The sequence below is a fragment of the Chinchilla lanigera genome, unplaced genomic scaffold, assembly GCF_000276665.1.
Source record: "Chinchilla lanigera isolate Chin_1 unplaced genomic scaffold, ChiLan1.0 scaffold00002, whole genome shotgun sequence".
NCBI classification, from domain to species: domain Eukaryota; kingdom Metazoa; phylum Chordata; class Mammalia; order Rodentia; family Chinchillidae; genus Chinchilla; species Chinchilla lanigera.
In genome coordinates this window covers 8,670,271-8,683,815 of record NW_004955403.1, presented here as the reverse complement: position 1 = coordinate 8,683,815, position 13,545 = coordinate 8,670,271, and the positions used below count along the sequence as shown (strand labels likewise).

The window sequence follows — 13,545 nt, the reverse complement described above, 5'->3', positions numbered from 1 at the left end:
GGCCGGGACGAGGGCGAGGCCGCCGGTGCGGCGCGGAGGAGGAGGGGACGTGGACAGCGGCTGCCGGCCCAGGTGAACAATCCCGGGGTTAAAACCTCGTCCTCCCGCGGCGCCTCCATCCCCGGAGAAGCCGCTCTGGCTGCTGCTGCGCCCCCGCCAGGGCCCGGCCCCGGCCCCGGTACCCGGCTGCCAGCGCGGCTGCGTCCGGTGCTTCCTCCCGTCTTTCCCTGGGAGCCTGGCGCAGGGAAGCATCCGGGTGCAGCGGCGCCGCTGCCCATGTACACAGGTGGACTCGTCCTCCCGACGGGCGGCCTGCACTTGGGGCGCCCTGTGTCCTACAGTCAGAACCGCAAGTTTTCCTCTCATCCAAAAATGTTTAGTAAGCACCTCACAGAAGTACTGGGATAGATCATACCTGGCCTAGGAGTGATAAGGAAGAACCTTGAAAAACCGAGCTGGTGTCTAGCTGCGCGCCCCGGGCGTGTCACGTGTCCCGGGCCCATTTCCTCAGGTGTGCAAAAGGTGATTGAATGGGACAGCCGCCCAGGTTCGTCTTAGCCTGTCTAAAAGCCCGCGACAGGTGTCAGCCTAACCCCCCAGCGGAGGTGGACGTAGGGCGGGCGGACACGCAGTGGACGGACCAGCCCCGTGCAAGAAAGGGGTGAGGATTTAGTGGGTCTGTGGTGTGGGCCCTGAGCAGCTAAAGGTGTGGACATCATTGCTCGGCCTTATTAAGTAAAAGAAAAGAGAATCCTGCTATTGAGGAAGTCAGCTTTTGGGGCTTACAGCTGCAGCCGGACACTAGCAGACGGGGATGATTTCAGCTGTTTCGTGGCGTAGACTGCTTCAGTAGGGTGGAGAGCGTTTGTCTGGGGTTGTAAGTATGACTTGGCATTGATTAGGGACGCGTCGGTAGGTTGTTAATGAGCTCGGGCCCTGGTCTCCGGGGAGAGGAAAGGGTCGTATTTCAATATGCGCGAAAGCTAGCATGCATGTTTACAGAGACTTATTTCTAAGGCGTTCTTTATGTCAGCACAAATAAGATAAATATAAAAACGTAACAGTCTGAAAAACAGACAAAGCAACAAGGTATTTGGTAGTGAGGGTACTGTTCGCCAGTTCTATGATTTATAATTACTGGATATTAGCAGTCCTAGGGCACCCTGAGAGCACTTACTAGGCTTAAAACACCATCCAAAAGAGTGCATTTTAAAACCTCTGAAGGTGTCTTTCACCTAATTGTGCTCACGATGAAGAGCAAACACGGGAGGATTAAGCAATTTACACTAATAACATAACCAGTTAGAGGTGGAGTTAGATTTGACCCTCCCTGTGCGTTTAGCTCCTAAGCACAGAAAAGAAATATCCAGACAGTGTCCCTCCCTGCTCAGGACTCGTTAAGGGCTGCCGCCTACCAGATACTTTGTTTCTTGTCTTTGAAGATTGACTGCATCTCAGCACACGTATATATGAGAACATTTACCCAGGGAGAATAACATATATTTGTAATGAATGTATATTAGTGTATGTTAGCCTTTTGGTTTTGCATCTTTTGCTGTTTGATAAATCTTGATTTAGCATTCTCATTGTGGGAAAAATGCAGTGTGAGTCTGCCAGCTGCTTTGGTACATTGGCTTGGGAAAAATATCAAGAAATATTTATATAATTTTATATACTTTTTATATGTATTTATATACTTATATACTTTTATATATTTTATATATATTTATATACTTTTTATACATTCGTATAGTTTTTCTTCAATTTGTATACAGGTACCAACTGTTGGACATGACCACCTTAAGGAAGTGGTAGGGGTAGGTTAGAGTTTTTGCTTCTTACCTTACAAATTAGGTTTGAGCTTTTCAAAGATCCTTGGGACAAGCATATGTTTTTCTATGATATAAGCTAAAAAGAGAAGCAAAAGAATAGAATTAGTTCACTGTCTAAATCTCCCAAATAAGAGAAATTTGTATGTGCCTGAACTCATCGTGTTGGTAAAGGAGAGAAATGAGACTCAGGTGATCAAAGAGAGCGCGGGGCTCTGGTGGTGTCATAGGTGTTGAGCAGAGGAGGGAGCTTAGATGACTGATGATTTTTACCCTTAGATGATTTTTACCCTTTCTGACAGGAGCTGTAGCATACTCAGTTCTCCTCCTCAGTGAGAAGGCCTTGGTACCCACCGAGGAAGAATTCCTGTCCTCCCCATCTTGCTGGTGGCAGTAGGCATTGGAAGCATCATTATTCTCTACAGAGCAATCTGTAAAAGGTAGAGCAGGAGAAATCAGTTTGCCTGGTCTGTCACTCATGAAGTTATGGCTGCAGTTTCTCATGAAACTGTGTGACTTGAGGTATAATTATACTTAATAATATAATCAGGAGCAACAGGTTATCATCACATTAGTCTAGTCTGATGCATAGATGTTGAGTAAATATAATCCTACAGTCCTGCCCAGTTCTATGTAAAATTAATGAAAATTAATGCTAAGAATCTTAAAATTGATACACATCCCTTCTCAGATTTAGAAATCCAGAATCAAATACATTCAGACCTGAATCAAGAAACATTCTTCTTGTGTATTATACTGGAAGGAAATCTAAATAAATTTAGTTCATTATAGTTTTATCATAGTAATCCCAAGAAAAACATCACTGTAAGAATGTTTTGCGGAGAGAGACTGACAGTTTTAGGTGTTGTTCAACATTTCGTTTAAGGTTTTAACTATGTTTTAGGCAGAAGGAAACCTCAAAGTGTTGATTTAGGACACTCTTTTAAATCAAGTGCAAAATCTTACCCTACTAAAAAGCCAGTTTGGGTGAAACTTTTTTCCTCTAAGTGAAACTACTACAGCATTTCCCAGTGGGTAGCATTTTGGCTTCCTGGGAAAACTAAACACACATGTGATGTGAATTCTCTGTGAGGCAGTGGAAACGCCTAGCTCCCACATAAGCTCTCTGTAGGCATTTCCTATACTGGCATTGGAGGATAAAAGGGGCTTGCACCAGCCTTGATTTTTCCTAAATCTTGAATAATAGGCTACTCTGAATGATAGCCACATAGCTAGATTCAGTATCCTTCACCTTGTAGCCGTTTTTTGGTTCTCTCTATTTAGAAGATACTTATTTACTGTTTTGTAAAATGACATTGTTTCAGGTTTATTGTCTGGGCAACTTTTGAAAACTACCAGTCATTTGTTAAGACAAGAGCTGTTTGACTTATTGGTGCAGAAGCTGAAATAAAAAACCAAAACAATTTTTTAAAACTGTGGCACAACTAAATCTTGTGTTTAGATCACCTGCCTTGCCTTAAGACACATATTAGTAGGGGGCTGGGGATTTAGCGCAGCGGCAAAGCGCCTGCCTGGCAAGCACAAGGTCGTGAGTTCGGTTCCCGGAACCAGAGAAAAACCAAAAAAAAAAAAAAGACACATATTAGTACATGTCTGCTGTATATTACCACCCTGGCTGCTACATTTTGCCTTTATTTTAAAATTTTATTTATTTATTTATTTTTTGAGGTACCGCGGATCGAACTCATGACCTTCCACTTGCCAGGTAGGCGCTTATGCCGCTGAGCTATATCCGCAGCCCCACTGAGTTATATCCCCAGCCCCACTGAGCTATATACCCAGCCTCAGCATTTTGCCTTTAAAAAGCACACATACATACACACCCCTACCTCAGCACCAACCAAAGGTAAGGCCCCCAGCCACTTGTGTGTTCAAAGTGGCCGCCATCTTCCTCGGACTGTGTGAGTTCAGCTGAGCCAGGGATGTGCTGATGGCTGTGCTGAAGGCATGCTGAGAGTGGGAAATGTGAACAGGGGCTCTGTGTTCCTTAAGGCCTTGCAGGCCTGCCGAATTCTGGGATGTGGGAGTGAGGCGAGGGAATGAAGTAAAGGTGGAAGAAACAGCTATGAGAAGAGCCGTGTTAGGGACTGAATGAAGCAGGCCGTGGATACCTTCTTCACTTGTGCTCTGGAGACTGTTTGGGGGCCTAATTCAGGAAACCTTCTGCAAGTGGAAAACAGGAAAGTCCAACTCAGGGTGACTCTGAAGAAATGTTGAGAAGCCTTTTAATCTGCGACTGGGAGGGAACTGGGAGAGACGGGGAGAGGGGGAATCGTGAGTCAGCTGTGGCTGCAGGGAGCTCCTGTGTGGCTTTGCGGAGGATGGAAAGGAGAACTAGAAAGAGGAACTGGAGCCGCCTGTGCATGCCTGATTTGAGGGCCAGCCGTGCCAAGGGAAAGTGCGTAACGAGTCGGGGCGGGTAGTCAGCCGCCTGTGTGGGGCGGCGCGGAGAACTTCACCCAGGCCAGGTGCCCCAGGAGAGCCGGTGACAGTGCACTCTGAGCCCCTTGGCCCTGCGGCGCAGCGAGGGGACTGGGCCAGCAGAGGCCAGGAACAGAGGCAGGGGCGGGTCCTGTGTCCCCTGTCGGGAGTTCTCTCCTAACTGTTCTGACCGCACAGGTTAAGGCAGGACCAAGGCAAACTTGGACCCACGGCAAACCAGGTTTCTCTCACGCAGAGCAAAGGCCCCTCGCAGAGAACACAAAGCCAAGCCAGCAGAAGTGGCTTGCACATCACCTGTGACTCCTAAGAAATGCCCTTTGCTCCATGGACCTGATGTGATGGGGAAGAGTAGAGCTTCTTCAGCAATTACCTTCTTACTGCTGTTCCCAAGTGATGTCTGCAGTCATGTTTAATGGATAAAGGTGCCCCCAACTCACCTTTATAAGGGAGTTTAAATACAAAATTTTGTTGGTTTATTTTTTATGTTTATTTTTATTTTACTTTATTTCATTTTATTGTTTGTCTTTTTGAGACAGGGTCTTATGATGCAGTTCGGGCTGGCCTTGAGCTCACTTTGTAGCCCAGGCTGGTCTCAAACTCACAATGATCCTCCTGCCTCAGCCTCCTGAGTGCTGGGATCACAGGCATACACCGCCATGCCCGGCTTGTTGTTTTATTTGCAAAAGGCAAATTTGACATACATTTTGATTTTCTGTTCTGTGGCGTGTGGTATCCCCTGGCAAGTTCAAAGCCTCTGCAGTGGGCCTTCTCAGTGGTGTCTACCGGGAAGCACAAGGTATTGGAGGATAATCAGACTTCACTTTAGCAACTCCCTGTGATGTTCTAGGAGCTCGAGGATCAAGGGTCAGTGTCTTGTACCTGAAATAGTGCTTCTTAAAAGTGGTAATTGCTAATGGAAAAAAAAAAAAAAAACCCAGCCCAGTATAAAAAACAAGTAAGTCCTAATTTTACCACATGGAGATAATTGCTAGTAACATTTTGGTATTATTTTCTGTAAGTCTTTCTATAAAATATATTTCATATGTGATTTGGAGATTTAGAAGATATAAATTTCCTATGCGCAGAAGTTTATGTACTGCTTTTTTCATTTAATGTGATACATGTCCCCATGTAATTGTTTTCCTATCACATAGAGGATTCTAATTTTTCTCTTATATGAATATACCATGATTTATTTAACTGTCCTGTATTTGGTTGCTTATTACTTTCTTTCAGTTTGAAGTATTATGAAAACTATTTCAGTAAATACCTCCAAACTTAAATCTTTTCTTTCTAGAAAGTTTATATTTGTATTCTCAGTTTATGTGAGACCCTATCATTCCTTATCCTCACCTGCATTGAATATTTTCAGGTAAGAAAGTATCAATATCCAGGCATGGTAGTACATGCCTATAATCCCAGCACTCTGGGAGGCTGATGCAGGAGGATCACAAGTTTCAGCCCAGCTTGGGAATATTGGTGACTTAGCCAGGTCCTGTCTCAAAAAGGATTTTTTTAATGTTTGTGGATGTAACAGTATGAAGGCTCTGGGTTCAAGCCTCAGCACCTCAGTACACAAACAAAAAACAGTATTAGGATGTTATTTATGTTAAAGTATCTTTTTCTTTAATAAGCTAGGGAGTAAACCTTTTTCTGAAGTAATTGTAGCATTAGAATTGATAGCACATCATAACTTTCAATTTAACAGAACCAAAACAGCATAAGAAACAAAATTAAACAATTTTTAGATTATTTAGAGTGGAATATGCTACGCATATACTCCATTTCCCTTTGTGCCTTTATGGGAGGTACGTAAAACTCACTGATGGTAACTGCATGTCTATAGGACAATGTATGTTAAACTTTGGGATCAGTATTCTGGCTTAAATTTCTAAAGTCACAGGTGATGTGTCTGAGAAGAAAGCCCGTATAAACTTATGCTTAAAATGTTGTCCTTTGGATAGACTGTGCTTTCTTTAATTTTCTTGATTTCCTCAGTTTCTAATAGTATTAGAAAAACCAAGTGTAATACAGGTCTGTTACTGAATAAATGTTTATTAAGGGCCTGTTATAAATATAGTATTAATATAACATGAGACAGGGCTATAACTTAATGATATATTACTGATACCTGTGGATGGCTTTAATTTCCTGTTGTAGTTCATATTTTTCTGTATGCTTAGTATTTTGTGTTTTTGAACCCAAAGTCCTATACTAATTATGTTTATCCAAGTCCTATTTTGGAAAAGATTTGGGGAAAATTTTATGTATGTGTATGAAAGTGGAATTTGATCAACTAGGTTTAAAAGCAAACCCCCAAACATTCAAATTAAATTATAATTTGTCTTTTTAAAAAACAGACACACATTCTGTTGAAACTGCTTCTCAAATATAACAAACTGCCAATGAATTTCTTGAGGAAAATCTTTTTGTAAAACCTTAAATCAATACTGTCAGTACCAAACTTTAAGAAGTCCTTCATTTTATAGTATGAATAGACAAGAAATCTAGCATTTTCTATGTTCATTGGCGTAGAAACAGATTTATATTCTTTGACATAATAAATGATTGGATCCTGGAGACAGCTGTCCTGGGGTCGGCGTACACTGCCTGGCTCTCCGCTTCGCTGTGGCCCTGAAGGTGTGAGGTTCTGGCCTTTCCCCTGCGCATCACGGGGTGTTGGTCCACAGCCGTCACACAGCTTGTTCTTTTCCAGTCCACTTCCTCCTCAGGCCTGGTGCTGGGGTGCCCACCTCTGCAGTCTCTCTCCTACTCCTCCTAAGCCCACAGTGTTTGCACAGGTCTGGATCAGGGTCCACATCTCTTCCGGCTGCTCTTCCTGTCCTTCAAGGCTATATCCCTGGCTGGCAGAGAGTGAGGAGGATCCCAAGCTCTGGGTGGGATGCTTTAGGAGCTGTATTGCTGGCATCCCAGATTGAGAGAATTCCCCTTCAAAAGTACACACTCTCTCCTTTAGGTTCTTAGTTCAGTAACCTTGGTTCGCCTGCTCTTTGTGATATTATTTCAATGGGGACTTGGTTTCTAAGCTTCAGCATCGAAGTATAATGTATGTTGCAAACCCAGCCCTTCCACTTGCTTGGTTATCCCAAGCCAAGCATTTCCTTCCCCACCTGCTGCTGATCGTGATGTAGGGGGAGATGAATGCACTGCTTGTACTACCCCAGAGGCTTCTGCAGTCCTCTCACTTCACTCCCTTGTTTTCCTCCTCGACACATGCCCCCAATCAGCAGCACATTCGATGAATTTTACTTCCTGTATTGAAAATTTATTGAAGTTTTTTTGGTTAGAGAAAAATCACAAAATATAAATATATTTTGTAACTTTTTTATGCTGCAGTCTGAAGTGTTGTGTGTTCCTAATGCTGGGCTTGTGTTAAGGCAGGAAGTTTATTTAAAAGGTAGAAGGAAATGAGGTTCTGGAGCCAGCTTCAAATTCAGATTATAAACTAAGCTCTATTGGCACAATACTTAATTAAAAGCCTAAAACAGAGAAGTAGGAATCTGCTTTCATGATGATTGATACAGTTGAAAGGGCCTAAGTTGAAATTTTTTTAAATTGACGTTTAATTGTTTCTGTCTACAAAGTAAAAGTGAAAGTCTACTTGGCCTTTTATGATGAGGCCACCTTTATGGTTAACAGTGACTTCCCCACCCTTCAGCGACAGAAATAGTTCCTTCCTTTTCTTCCTTTAGCAGGTGGAAGGGGAATGGTAGGGTTTCAGCTCCTCTCTGTTATCATAAATGTGGCCAGCCTACAGAGGAATGTGTTTTAAATACATAGTTATTGCTGGCCGAGAGATACTGATCATTCCAGGCCATAATACAGGTGTGTTCTCTAGTGACTCTGTGTCCCACACCTCCTGTTAGGCTGTGGGCTGGGGAAATGAACATAAGCACAGATGCACAAGGTTCAGAAGCTAGCCTTGTCCAGGGGCGGTGCCAGAGAATCCTAGAACACTCACCTGGGAAGAATGCTTTCGGAATAACTCCAAAATACATAGCATATCCTGCAGTAAAATTGCAACCACCACCCAGTGTTCAGACGATGCTTTTCAATTAACAGATGCATTTTTATACAGTGTTTCATTTTGGCCGTAACTCCCTCTGTGAGTTAGTTGACTTGAGTTTGTATTTGTGTCTCCTTTTTACATTTAGAAAAAGGAAGCTCAAAGAGGCATTGATTTGTCAAAGCCAAGAGAACGTCTGGGATTTCTCTCTGCTTTACCTCTAAAATTAATCTCTGATCATGTTAAACCTTAATAAAAATCTCATACATATATTGTCATTAAGTGCTTATAAAAATAATCAGTATTGGTGGAGAGATTACAGAAGTAAAGGGAAATATGCAAAATATTCCACAAGGGCATTCATGCTCTTGTGGTGTAGACAGGAGAAATCTGAAAAAAGATAGCAATAATAAAACCTGTAGATCATATCATAGCCCAGATTGAGAAAGTAGTGAGGACTATTACAAGTTTATTCTATTTCCAGACATTATAAAAGGTTGTATTAGGTATAATTCACAAAGTATCCTTTGTTCTGACCAGATAACCATCACAGGAGATTTTATTGCCATTAGTGATACAACTAGTATCACTATAACAAAACGCAGCACGTCCTTCATAGGATCGCAGCAGCAAAACCCTGCCCTCTTACTTTCCAGGCTGCAGCTCTGCTGGATGATCTGTATAAAACAGAAATGTGGCCGTGCTGTGTTCCTGCTTCAGTCTCTTCCTGGCTCCCCATTACTCTCCAAAGAAACAGTATCTCCAGGTCCTTAGTGTATACACCGAGCACTGTACTAGGAAGAGTCATGCGTGCATTACGCCTTTCCACCCTTCCGGCTACCACCTTGGAAAAGCATCGTGACATTCTTCATTTGCAGATAAACAGACCAGCGCTCTGAGACTGGAAAGCTTTTCCAGGGCTCAGAGCACATCAGGCCTGGTGCTGGGGTGCTCATCTCCGCAGTCTCTCTCCCACTCGTCCTAAGCCCACAGTAATTACATAGGTCTGGATCAGGGTCCACGTCTCTTCCTGTCCTTCAAGGCTCCCTTGAGGTCTGGCCCAGGAACTTCTGTGTCGCTGTGCTTGCTCCTGTTTTAACATTTGACACAGCGAATGGTGTCTGTGCCCGCCCCTGTCTTCTCTACTGCGTGGTCATCCCCAGGGGAACGGTGGGTCAACAAGCACCTGTCCCCTCTAATGGCTGGTGCTAAATTTATAGCTGTTGGGTTATAAAAAAGACTTTGCTTGCAGTCTAGGTCTCTAGCGTTGCATTTATGTTGCACTAGCCTCAGCCTGATATTCAAGGCCCTGTGTTACCTCCTGCTGTTTGCTTCCCTCATAGGGCTGGCTCACTTGGTATAAATCCTGCAAAGAGGCTCTGTGTCCTTTTCATTGCCTGTGTCAAACACTTTCCCCGTTCAGCTTTGCCTCAGGTGGAGCCTTCCCCTCTTGCAGGGTTCCATGGAAGCCCCTCATTCTCTTGCCAGCCGCTATGCGTAGTATGGCCTCCTTGCTTAGGACCCCAGAAGTATTCACATTGTTTGCAGCATTCTTCTTTATAATTCATTATGCAGTGCTGTGTGGCTTCCCTTTCATTATTTGCCTAACTGGACACTTAACTCTTCCCTATTCAGCGTCTCCTTGGGTCCTAGGCTCGTGTTGCCTACTGTAAAGCTAGTCTTTGAGGCACACGACCAGGTGGTTGGCGTCTCTGTCTAACAGCTGCATGCTACAGTAAGAAGCAATGAGTGTCAAGGTTTGAATCCAGCTCTTACCGTTCCTGACATGACCTGCAGCTGATGTTCTCTGTACTGGTGCTTCCTCAGCTATAAAGTAGGACAGTGATCGTGCCCACCCCCAAGGACTGTTGGGAGGAGTCAGTAGTCAACTCTTGCTAAACCCCTGGCAAGTGTTACTTAAGTGTTGCTCAGTCATAAGTAACAATGGTGACCAGATAGCACAGCAAGCCCTGTGGAGATACAAATGCATTATCAAGATGGATCCCTCGGCCCAGAGAAAACTGTCACCTAGCATAGTTTGCAAGGAGTCTGGGAGAGGTCCTAGAGGAACGACTTGGGTGACGGGATCAGGTTCAATGCCCGCGGGAACGCTGTGGGCCAAAGCTCCAGGCAGTCTGGGGGCGGTGTTGAGTGCCTGGAGCGCTCCAGCTAAAAACTGGACTGACAGGCCTGGGACCAGTTTTACTTCTCTCAGTTGTCTCAGCCATAAAGCAGCCCCGCCACTGCCCTGGGAGAAGGAGGAAGAGTCCAAAACAGTCATTCACTTTTGTACAGTTTAAAGCCCTTGTATCCTGTGTGGCTGTTGTAGAGCAAGTCTGTATCCTTTTTCACAATATCGGCTAAGTGGCCAGTAGATGCTAAAGAAGACCTGAGTCTTAATAAATGATGGGTTGGATGGAATCTGTGTTCTGGAAGATGCTGCGTGTTTAGGAGTGTAGTGCGTAACTACCAGGACTTTGAGGCCGTTTACAGTGACTTTTTGTCAGCGCTCCTGGGAAACAGCAACGGTCTACTCCTGCTCCTGCACTCTCACGGGGCAAAGGCATCGAGACCGTCAGTAACGGGGCCGGCAAGGTGCAACACTGAGTTAGAATGACGCTGGCACGAGGAAACGGTCCCTTTGTTACTCCGGTTGTTTCCTCTCCATCACTGATAATTATGTCACTGCTGTGTCACAGCACACGTTATCACCGTGTTTGGAAATCTGACCCTTGGCAGTGATTATTTCAAATATGTGTTCAGGTCTGAGCGTTTTCTTCCTTTCAAAAGTTTAACCCATTTCCATACTCTTAGGTATTTATGGGTAACAATGTATGTGTGAGTCATTTTAATTTAAATACTTAATGAAGATAGCTATCAATTTGAACAAGAGTGATTTCATTGCCTCTCATCAATAATTCAGAAATACCTGCTATTTGAACGACTCACTGTAGGTACCACTCGGATGACTTTCCAGGTTTGAAAAGGCTGTGTTATATTTTCACAGTCGTGGTGTTGATTGCTATCACTAGAGTGTGGTAGGTGAGAAGACTTTTCTGGTTTTCCAAAAAATAAACAAAAGCCCTTCCTATTGGATGAACAACAAGCCTGCAATAGAGATTTCCCAGCACATAGATCGCTGTGTATGATTTGAAATGCCTTCTCACTCTTTTTAAAACTTTCTTTAAAAAAAGAAAGCTTTAAGACTCTGAAGTCTGAAACAAGATATTAGCTGAAAGGGTTGGCAATGGGTGACCTTGTGTTGATCTACATGAGCAGCTGTAACAAAACAGAATGTTAATACAAGGTTGGGCGGTGGCAGACTGAAGCAAGGTAGAGTATTTCTCAGAACTGTGCAGACTGGGCCGTCTAAGACCGAGATGCGATGACCTTGGTTCCTGGCGAGGGCTTCCATGCTGGCTTGTAGCTGCCCACTGTGCCCTGAGATGGCTTTTCCTCAGCAAGCGCACATGAGGAGACATTTTTCTGTCTCACCCTCTGACTCTGCTAAACCCAAGTGCCTGTCTCCAGCACTGTCACATTGGAGATTAGGGGTTCAGCTTCTGAATTTGGAGACCAGAGACGAAACATCCAGCCCATACCAAACTCTTTGTCAACAAGATGTCCCCTCACTTTGTAAACATTAAGTACCTCACTCAGCATATAAATATTTTTTATTTCTCCTTTCTTTTCCTCTATCCGTTCCTGTAACATGTTGTATTCTACAGTATATAATTCCGCCAATGATGTGCTCACTACTTTGAAACATAATTTTATTAAAACAGAAGTGTGGTTTGTCTTTTGTCCTTAATCCTGCGATGACACGGATGACTGTAGTTACGTATTTCATTACTGTTTGTGATTTCTGCATGGTTTGATTCCTTTTCCTCAAAATCTAAACATGACCTGAAGGTACTGAATCTGAACTTTACTGTCCTGAATTTGAACTGAAAAGTTTTGTTCGTAATTTTAGGTTTGCCATTCATAAAAAAAGTTACTGAATGTTACTTTTGTATAAAGAACTGAAGGTTACATTGGAAGTCGCTTCCTTACCTGCTTTGCATTTGTTGATACGTTGAGAGGACCTAACATCTGGATTTACATAAGAGAAACCTTGTAGGACCTTATGATAATCAAAAATCATTTGAATAATTGATTCAACTCAGCACAGGAAAGAGTGGTTTGGTAAAACATCGGCGTCAGGATTTAAATCAACATCCTCCTGTAAGATAATCAGGGGCTTCCGATTAGCATTTGGGCACCAGGTGTTCATCATCGCTTGGACAGTTCATGAAATTATTTCAAGAGGACTTTCTGTCCTTCTCTGACCTACTTGGGAAGGTCTCAGCACTTGATCTATGATGGTTAATTAGGTAAAGGCCTCCACAAGGCTCCAATTAGAATTCATGCCGTCAGTTGTCATTCTGTATAATTCTGAAAAATATTTTTAGCCACAAAGAGTAGAAATGTCTGCCTGAAATTCTTGTCTTTCACAAAGCCAAAGCTCTGATGATTGTACATTTCTTTTTTCTTTTTCTTTTTCAAATTAAATTTATTTTAACTAATCCACAACAACATAGAAATTGTATAAATCAGTGAGGTAATGTGATGTTTCAATACACATGTACACTGTGCAATATTTAAATCAGATTAAACATACTTATTGCCCCAAACACTTATCACGTCTCTGTGATGAAAACCTTCAGTATACTTTCTGCAGCTTTTTGAAGTGTACAGTTCATGGATTTTTATTTTTTTAAAGAGAGCTGTGTATGTACAAAGTTTTAAAGAAATGAACCAGCTCTCAAGGCTTGTTGAAAAAAATCTTGAGACTTCTGTGTCCTCTTTCTTATTTCTCCTACCAGAGGTAACTGTTCTTTTTCTCCCTACCCACGATTGTTTTGCTTTTCTTGTTTCGTGACCTTTGAATGTCTGTTGTCTGCCCACTGTGGAAGGTACAGGATTAACTCCCTTTCTGCCTCTGCCTACCCAGCCTTCTCATCGCGCTGACCTTCCAGGGTTGTTGTACGGTGATTTCAGTTTGCTCTCAATTGCATTAGTAAGGTTGTAATCATAGGGGAAATGTAGTAAGCTGTGATTATTTTTCTTTCCCTATGCAACATTTTGTTTTCTTGGCATTTTCTTTTTACTTAACATTATCTGTACTTATCACTAATTCATGCCCCAACTCTTCACCAATTGTCTCAGTTTTCTCTTGGTGCCTCC

The 13,545-nt window shown here is 43.1% G+C and overlaps 1 protein-coding gene across 2 annotated transcripts in view; it reads left to right on the top strand.

Moving 5' to 3' along the window:
• Mfsd6 (major facilitator superfamily domain containing 6) overlaps positions 1-13,545 on the top strand; it is a 59,605-nt gene continuing 46,060 nt past the window's right edge. For both annotated transcript variants that reach the window (XM_005373301.2, XM_005373302.1), the window contains exon 1: positions 1-72. The gene's annotated coding sequence lies outside the window, so the exon portion shown is untranslated. The remainder of the gene's footprint in view (positions 73-13,545) is intronic.